The sequence below is a fragment of the Miscanthus floridulus genome, chromosome 7, assembly GCF_019320115.1.
Source record: "Miscanthus floridulus cultivar M001 chromosome 7, ASM1932011v1, whole genome shotgun sequence".
NCBI classification, from domain to species: domain Eukaryota; kingdom Viridiplantae; phylum Streptophyta; class Magnoliopsida; order Poales; family Poaceae; genus Miscanthus; species Miscanthus floridulus.
The window spans coordinates 27,233,238-27,242,889 of record NC_089586.1 but is presented as its reverse complement, the minus strand read 5'-3'; the positions used below and the strand labels follow the sequence as shown (position 1 = coordinate 27,242,889).

The 9,652-nt window shown below is 42.8% G+C and overlaps 1 long non-coding RNA gene across 2 annotated transcripts; it reads left to right on the top strand.

Moving 5' to 3' along the window:
* Positions 1-5,214: 5,214 nt before the first annotated feature.
* On the top strand, positions 5,215-6,868 carry LOC136462916 (uncharacterized). Of its 2 annotated transcripts, XR_010760843.1 has the most exons (5): positions 5,215-5,272; positions 5,419-5,527; positions 6,030-6,101; positions 6,252-6,435; positions 6,518-6,868. It is a non-coding gene; the product is annotated as an uncharacterized lncRNA (long non-coding RNA). The 2 variants fall into 2 exon arrangements; XR_010760842.1 differs by having other exon boundaries at positions 6,030-6,435.
* The last annotated feature ends 2,784 nt before the right edge of the window (positions 6,869-9,652 follow it).

Sequence of the window (9,652 nt, the reverse complement as noted above, 5' to 3'; positions counted from 1 at the left end):
GCTTGCGGCGGTGGCTTCTGTAGGTCTGGGAGGAACGATGGCTGTCGGACCCAAAGAAGAGAATAGGGAGGAGATGACGGCGTGACTACGGATCTCTAGGCGCGACGACGGTGTGGAAGGAGGGCATGCTACCGCCCGTGAGCTACGCCTCGCCGCACGTCTCCTCCACCACCGTGCAGATCCACCCACCGGCCGCGCTTGGCTACCCCTGGCCATGGTCGCGCCGGCCGCTCCCGCCATGAGAGGAGGGGAGGGGGCTACGCCGGGAGAGGGAGAGAGGGGCGACGCCGGCGGGAGAGGGAGGGGCACGGGCGGGAGACGGAGGGAGGGGAGGGGGCGGTGGCACTGGGAGAGGGAGGGAGGGGAGGGGGCGGCAGCGCCGGGAGAGAGAGGGGAGGCCCGTGGAAGGGAGGGGGCGGCCGGGCAAGTTTATAAGGTCGTGAGTTTGCCGAGTGCCGGATCGGGACACTCAGCAAAGCCACATCAGGGGCACTCGGCAAACCCTTTTTTTTATTTTCCTTCTTTTCCACAACGTGTTTCAAGGTCAGAAGAGAAAAAATGAAATTATTTGCCGAGTGCCAAATAATTACACTCGGCAAACATATTTCTTTGCCGAGTACCAGACAATTACACTCGGCAAACATATTTCTTTGCCGAGTACCAGACAATTACACTCGGCAAACATATTTCTTTGCCGAGTGTTTTTTTTCTAGTTTGCCGAGTGTCGAACTTTGCCGAGTGTTTTTTTGCCACGTTTGCCGAGTGTTTTTTTGCAGCACTTGGCAAAGAGCTTGTTTGCCGAGTGGCCGATGGATTGCACTCGGCAAACCCTCTTGCACTCAGCTTACCTACTGATTCCGGTAGTGGCCCGCGGCTCAGCTCAGTTGCTGGATGTGGCAGTGCCTCACCCGCTTCTCCTCCTCTATCTCATGCTACTCCCCTAGGTTGTCTGTCTTTCCATTTCCCCTTTCGCAGGTCACTGGGCGCCGCTGGCAAGGACAGCTGCTCGCGACAATATCTTTACAGAAATCAAGGACACTCAAGTTACATGGCGATGGTAATGTTCAGACCATGGCTGTGTACAGCACCTCTACAATTTTTTTGCCTCATAGATTTTCTATCGTCTTACCATATCTAAACTTTGCAGCTGATATTCCTCACGTCCCTCATGCAGGGCACCAGATTGGCAAGCGGAGTTGCAGCTATGGATCAAGCAGTCCCATGAATGCACCCCTTCTAAACCCAGGTCTCCTCTGTGATGCCCCCTAGGTACTTCTCCTCTCCATTTTCCTTTCATGTATTTCGAATGTTACAAAAAATAAGATTTGAGAGTGGTGGACTTTTCTATTGTTATGGCAAAATTTTTGCAACAAAAGGTTACTAATCGCACGAATTAATGGTTCCCATTCTAAAGTTCGATCTATTAGCTTTTCAGACCAATTTGTTTAGCCAAATTTGGGGGCCACGTGACTGTTTATATGGCCATGCATTTTTTCCAACAATATTCAGAGTTAAAGTGCCTCGCTACACAGTGTTTCAGAGAGGCTAGTTATTCCGGTCCTTTGGCTTTAGCTTCTCATATGCCATCTATAATTCTATATTCATATATGCAGTTATATTTATGCTGATGATCTGCCTCACCTACAACGAAAGCTTGAGTTAGGTTCTATGAACCGCATTTGTTCCATACATCACTGTTATGTTTTATTATCAGCCCGGTTTTACTTCCTCTGTAATTTCTTCTTGCACCAAGGCATTCATAGCGGTAATCACCCTAATGCCATTTCTTGTGTTGTGCAAAGTCATTGTTTGCTATCTTAGACTGACCTAAACTAAACTAAACTAAAAGCATTTGGTGCTCTGTATGTACTGGGACATTATTCAGTAAACAGTTCAATATGTACGACATCACGTATGTGTTTTTTTTCGGTGTGTGGAATAATAATAAAAATTAAATGTGATGTGTAATGCAATTTTATTGGTCCACATTGCTCAAGCAATCAGCTGGCAGGGTACCCTTATGCCTTTTCATTTTGATCGGTTCATGACATTCATCTACCTGGTTGTGCATGCATTTTTTGTCCAATTTACCAGCAGGTTCATTAATGCTTAAAGCTCTTTGATTAGCTACTCGGACTTGATATATCTAAGCTAATTCTTTGTTTTCCTGATTGCCTTACCATGCTTTCAGGTCATTTGCTGACAAAGCCATCTGAATACTACAAGGGAGTCAGATTGACGGCCACAGTGTTCGGCTTCCATTGCACCTTACTCCTCAAAACAAATAGGTGCTATGTGCAACGGAATCTTAGTTTTGTCTCAATCTCACTTACTTGACCTTTGATGACATCAAGATACCAACAAGGTGTTGGTCTGCAAGTTTCCTGACCTGGAGGTCTGGGATATATTTTTTTTGGCTATGTCAAATTAACTAATTATTTCTAGCTTTGGTTTTCTCTCCAGATTAGGTTATGTTTGTGGCTCCTTGTCTATTTTACCTCCGATTTTTATGTTGCTGTTGATGCCTACCAACAAGGGCTTGCCTGGCCAGTTTACCGAACCAATGCATGTCCTAGCAGTTTCGTTGTGTAAGGTAGTATGATTTCTTTTCCCTCTGGTCACTTAATCTCTTTGCCTCCTTTTCCTTCTATCTTCATCTCTTCTTATTTGTTTTGGTAGGACCTATTGGTTGATGATAACAGTCATGGTGTATGCGCTGGCCTTAGTTATCTATTATCCCATTTTAGGGTTTAGCTCTTGGGCTGTTGGAGAAAGGAGGGGGCTTGAGCTAACTTTAAAGTTACCATTTTGGTCTATTTTTTTGGGGTGACTCCTCTGCTTCCTTCTGCAGTATTTTCAAAGTTTTCTATATGCCATCAGATTGGAGACCAATCGGGTGATTTATTTTATCCTTTACTCGGTTGTAGATTCTCTTATCTCCTCATGCAAGATGGATCATATTCCATATGTAGCGGTTGTCCTCCTTCAATCCAATTTGTCTAGGTTCTACTTTATTTGTTTCGGTCCTTCTGTGAACACTAATGTTTCTTGGTTTCTTTTGATATACTAATGCTACAGTGAAGCTTGCTTGTTTTGTAAAACAATGATACAAAAACTAATGCTTTAGATATAATATTATGCCTATTTTTTTAGCTGTTTTCTTGTGGAGTTAGTCTGCCAAGGTGTTGGGGAGAGTTAGATTGCTCCTTAGTGATCGTTCCATTGTGATCCTTAGATTTCCTGTGATTCTTAAATTTTCAGTTAGATTGTTCGGCTGGCTGCTTTTCCATGACACTCACTGGATGTCGCTACAGTAGTTTTGGTAGGGCTCCTTCATGTGCTCTTTCAGATACCGCTAGAATCATTTTTAGCAGATGATTGGGCTCAAATGACAATTATATAGGCTCCTTTGATGTCTACATTTCCAGCTACCTCGCTGTTATTGAGTTCCACTCGGCCAAGCCTGCCTCCGTCTGTTCCAGCACAAATTAATATGGATTCATTTATTGTGCCCGGTCTATCTGACTGTTGCTATTGTTGTGTTTAGCACTGTTTTTTATGTAAACTCAGTTTGTGGTAAACCTCCTTCCTTAGCGAAGCTAGAAAAGGCATGATGAATTTGTGGTGCCAGAGCTGGTAACAAGCTGATCTGACTGATGGTTAGTCTTTGTATTTAGTATATGTCATGTGCCATTATTATAAAAGAAATGTTTTGCCTATGAAAAGATTGGACATTGCAGCTTCTGTTTTTCCTAGTGCCTTTTAGTATTTGTAAATAGAGCTAATGATGGAAGAAAAAAAACTAGGATTAGATAGACCTCATTGAAGTGTTTCGGCCCTATATTTATGGTTGTTTTACGTGCTTGCGACTTAAACACCTGCATGTGTATTTTCTCTTTATCCCAGCTTGTTATTGATCGGGTTCCAGAGATCGATTTAAGGAGAACGTTTGTATTCACGTTTTTGGGCCTTGACCTTGTGGGGCCAACTTTACATGTCTTGTAGTCTTTTTCTGAACTTCAAAAGTAATTATCAGTATGTAATATAGCTAGCTTTTTCTGCCACTGTTGTTTGATAATAAATCTCCATTTGCAGATACCTGTATTTGAGCAAGTTAGTACTTTATGGTAAGCACTTAGAGCTGTTGCCTACAAAGCGATGCAGCTCTGCAGCAGCTCGCACTAGCTACATCACCCTGAAATCTCTCAGTGTGTCCACATCACCCCAAATTCGCTCCTGTGGACACCGTTGAGCGGTTGAGCCACGCCGCCCGGAGATCCCCGTCCACAGAAACGCCGCGTAAATATCATCCACCGATGCAAGTTGCATTGCATGAGCAGATTATGCTTCCTCCTCTTTGTTGTGGCATGAGTGAGCTGTCCACGCTTGTGTGCGCTGGGAAAGACCTTTTTCTCATATGCCTGCTCTCCTTGCCATCGCTGGGGCCGGGTACGTGTGTGGATCTGGCTTGCCGGCCTTCATCACTGAGTCCCACACCGGCGCATCTGGCCTGTTGCGCATGGCGGAGCTGCACTCTCTCCCCTTGTCCTCCTCCCCTTCCCTCAGCTCGATCTCTCTCCTCACTGTGAGGATCTTGGCTCCCTCCCCTAGGAGGCCGTCGGCTCCTGCCGTCCTCTTGTTTTTAAACATGCAGATCATGTCTACAACTAATATTCTTTGTTGTACAACAATGATCAGTTGTTTCATTCTTCATGTTATCTACTAAGGTTTTGGGATTGTGCAGTGATGAACTTTTTTTTAAACTGAGACAATAGAATTGTGCAGTGATGATTAATTGTTTCATTCTTCCATGATTCGTACGATTTGCGTTGGTTTTGTGATGACAATGTCATTATGGCCTAGCAATTCTCTTTTGCGTGTGTTGTTTTGTTTTTATTAGTTGCTACATTTTTGTGCATTTGTCGCTGAGCACAGGTCCATTGTTAATGATGTATTTACTCTGCACAGATTCATAGTTGAATGGCTGCAATGGATGCCTCTGTTTCGGTTTGCTACAGATCTATCCTCTTTGTTTTTTCCTTATATGTTTTGGTCATGTTCTTTTGGTCCATCAAATAATATATTTGGACTTAGGCTACATTGTGCCAGTACAATTTCGAGGTTAGTATATAATGTGCCTCTTCTGCTGTCTTCCTTTGTTTTTGCTTAAATTTGATCGGTCCATTTTTTTGTATGGTTGTTTGTTATAAATGCAGGATAAAGTATTCGAATTGGAATTTCTAAGCACAAAAAACAATTTACTATGCTCCAGGTGAGGCGTTATCTCCTGCCTATCCAGTTTCCTTTCTCTATGCTTTTTTATTGGCCCAAACATGTGACCATGTATTGCGAGCCTATGCAGCCTTAGATTCATTCATAGTATTTGACAGAGACATTTTACTCTTTATATTACTGTAGCCAAATCATGTGACTAATGGCCACGTTAAGGTTCGTGGTAAGATATGCTTTGGAGCTGTTCTGGAATTCTGGTTAAATTGTATCTGGGGTCTCTGATCCAGTAGAGACGGTAATTTCATTGAACTGTTTATGCATGATGCTTCCCAAAATTTTGCTCAGATTTAAAGTACTGGGCATATGTTTTTTCCTTTTTGAGTAAAACCTCAAGCCTCATGCTCTTTGAGGTAAATGGCTATGCCAAACCAGCAAAAACAAGGGTTCTCATTTAACTGATCACGCGAAAAAATTCAAGAAATTATTATCTGTTGCTTGGGTCAACAAGGAAATAAATTCATTAAGTCATTTATGAATTATGCTGCTGAGAATAGTTTGCTCAGCCCTAAAGAACTATGGACATTACGGTTTCTGACAAAAAAACTAAACCGTGATTAACTGTGGTCATTGATGGAGGAGGAAGGGAGCATGCTCTTTGTTATGCTAGCATTGTTCAGTCCGGTGCATGCCTGGCTTGGAGATAACTAATAGTGAAGCTATCATCTCATTCTGTCGTAATTGTTGTGTTGGATTAATTTTACCTTGACCTAAAGCACCTCTCCTTGATTGTCTTGCAGATGACCTTGTCAAAGCTGGAATCCCTACTTTTGGTCCTTCATCAGAGGCTGCAGCATTACAGTGATCAAAAGGTTTCATGAAAAAACTATCATAAGTACAACATTCCTACAACAAAAGTATTTCCTTTTGGTCTGTGAAGCTACTGCACAGTTTCTGATTGGTACATCATGTAGGTCGATGCAATATTTGAATATATCTAAAGGTGGCAATATTATTTTCAGCATGGAAAATGTATATTTGTATCTTTCTCTTGGGGGAGTTACAGAGATGCACGGCCAATTGCTCGAACATATAAATGCGGATGACATAACACATCTAGATGCCTCTGTACAGCAGCTGCACAAAGATCTGCAGCAGCGTTGCACGGACATAGATGGTGCATTCAGCAAGTTCAAGCAAGACAAGGTACCAATGCCCATCTATTTGCCTCACCTCTACACACTTTTGTCCTAAGAACCACCTCAATGTGTATTATGCTGATTTGCAGGCAACATATGATTCCGTCAGACTGCACACGAACCTTCGTTGAAAAAAAAAGGCGGTGTTTCCTTCAGTGACATGTGGGCATACTGAATCATCAGGTTCATCCATCCACCTTACCTGATCATCGATCGCAGACTTCCTCACACTATCTGGTGCCATAAAAAATCAAACACTCATATGTATCATATAGCTAGCCATGTGTAGTATGTGGATCCTATATGTCCATATCCACTGCTGTGGTCATTCGCTACCTCTGTACATCACCGCTGCTTCTACCGTATGAATTATACCTTTGCAGACCTAGCAACTTTTGCTTGCCCTCGCCGTATCTGTATAACATGCAAATATATATGCATTGATGCATTCTGGCCATATACATCACCAGTGCATGTGACGTGGATGTATAATTATACGAAATGGAAAAGTTCGGTATCTTGACCATGAGTCGCACCTAAGGAAGTGTGATGGAAAATTGGTCAAAGGTAATTATGGCTAAAGTGATACAAACCTGCACATGGTTAAATCATGAATTCATATCATGTCTCTTGGATCAGAGGCTATGGGAACCTATGGGTGGCTCTTTCTCAAGATACAAGTGATAGTAGTGCTTTTAAATTAACCTTGATTTTTTCTACAAATGTTATTTTAAACAGTACGATAATATATTATTGAGCATTTGAGATGACCAGATTGCATTCCTTCGATATTATACTAGTACGAGGCGCGTGGGCGCCTGTGCGCCCCTGCGCGCGAGTGCAGCAGGTGCCCACTGTTTGGTCCATGCAGGCAGGCGTTAGATATGCATTGATGCATCCTGACCGGATTCCATTCCTTTGATATATACTAGTACGAGCCGTGGGCGCCTGTGCGCCCCTGCGCGCGAGTGCAGCAACCGGTGGGCCGGCCGGGAAGCATGTCCATCTACCATTGAAGGCTCTCACCGGCGTCTCATCATGCGCGGACCACACTCGCCATGACAGCACGTGACCTTTTACTCGTTGATGTGGACGGGTAACAGCTGATGTGCCTCGGAGAACCGCGTGCATGCAACTGCTGAACTGAACAATTGAACCAGGGGCCGGCTCATACATTGTGGGAAAAGCAAAGGTCGTCGTCAGCTACTCAGCTGAGCCTAGCTATGCATATGAAGGACTGGCATGAATCTCTAGCTGCCTGGTCAATTCTCTCTCTTTCGGTTCCATGTCGCGACCCATGCTTCAGATAAGCAGGCAGCAGGCTAAATAAGGACTAATGCCATGTTTAGTTCCTCCATTTTCCAGAATTTGGCACTATGCAAAAAGAAGATTTTTCGTCACATCAAATTTACGGTACATGCATGGAGTACTAAATGTTAACGAAATCAAAAACTAATTGCACAGTTTGGTTGTACTCTACGAGACGAACGTTTTGAGCCTAATTAGTCAACAATTGAACAATTATAACCAAATAAAAACAAAACACTACAGTGCATAAACAGTGCCGCCGAATCCGGCGGCGCCGAATCGGCCTCCAACTAAACACGGCCTAAGGAGAGAGGTTGTATATATAGGTACGATACAGCTAGGTAGAGGACTAGAAGGAGACGACTCCATCTGTATACATGTACTGAAGGACTGGCACCTAACCTATTGCCTGCAACTGTAAGTTGCTGCATCGACCGCATTGATACTCGTAGGGATGGGTACGGCTACCCCGACCACCGCCAAATCACACTGTCGACTGGCTTCGCGGGCAACACCAGCCCGATCGAGGACCAGCTGTCAGATCGATCGTCGGCTTTGAGGTACTGTTGGCTTTGAAAAGACGAGTAGAAAAGCACTGTTTCGTTACTGAAAAAATACGGCTATGCATTGATGCATCCTGGCCATATAACGCCTGCCTGCATGGACCAAACAGTGGCCACCTGCTGCACTCGCGCGGAGGGGCGCACTGGCGCCCACGGCTCCTACTATACTGGTATATGGCCTCTTTGGCTGATAGAATTTTGGCTGAAAAATATTGTTCTGGTTAAATTATTGTGAGAGAAAAATATTGTTCCAGCTGAAAAAAGAAGTCGAACAAGCTAAATATAGGGTAAGCCGAACAGGGCTATATCAAAGGAATGCAATCTAGTCATCTTAAATACTCAATAATATATCATCTGCCGTTCAAAATAACATTTGTAGAAAAAGTCAAGGTTAATTTAAAAACACTACTATCACTTGTATCTTGAGAAAGAGCCACCCATAGGTTTCCGTAGCCTCTGATCCAAGAGACATGATATGAATTTATGATTTAATCATGCGCAGGTTTGTATCACTTTAGCCATAATTACCTTGACTAATTTTCCATCGCACTTCCTTAGGTGCGACTCATGGTCAAGATACCGAACTTTCCCCATTTCGTATAATTATAGATCCATGTCTATCCACGTGTGCTAATATATGCGTCTGGGTGTGCTTCATCGACACCTAATTGGGGATTTCATCACCCAACCCTCTCCTCACTTACCGTAGGGATTATACAACAACTCCATGGGCACTAGAATCGGTCCGTCCCAAACAAGTTCATGGTTGACACGAATTTATACGGCCCAATAACACAAGTGAGAGTTGGTTATTAGTCCTATCAAACTTTTCCATCCAAATAACAGTAGGGAATTAGCTGCTCCATCAGCTAACCCTATGTCATCAAATTCACATGTCATCCATCCATAATCGATTTCAGAAAATAATATTTAATGCAGGTTTACTTTTATTTTCTCAAACTTTGTATAAAAACTCAAGGAGAAAATGATCAATGATTCTTGCCTGAGTTGTTAGGATTCAATTCGGGCTTAGTTTGGTTCGATGAATGTTCTTGCACCTGACCTTGCTCGCTTTCTATAATTAGTATATATATACTGATATTTAGCAAGATGGTAAAAGAATATATATATATATATATATATATATATATATATATATATATATATATATATATATATATATATATATATATACTTAGCACATTCGCAGCCATGTGTTCATCCTACATCAATTATGTTGTGATTTATAAAAGAATATTGCATAGCTGTACTTAGTCAAACCTTAATTTAGTTTAGTATTATTAAACTCAGCTGTACCCTCACGTGAGCTGAACCTGCACCTAAGGCTATCTC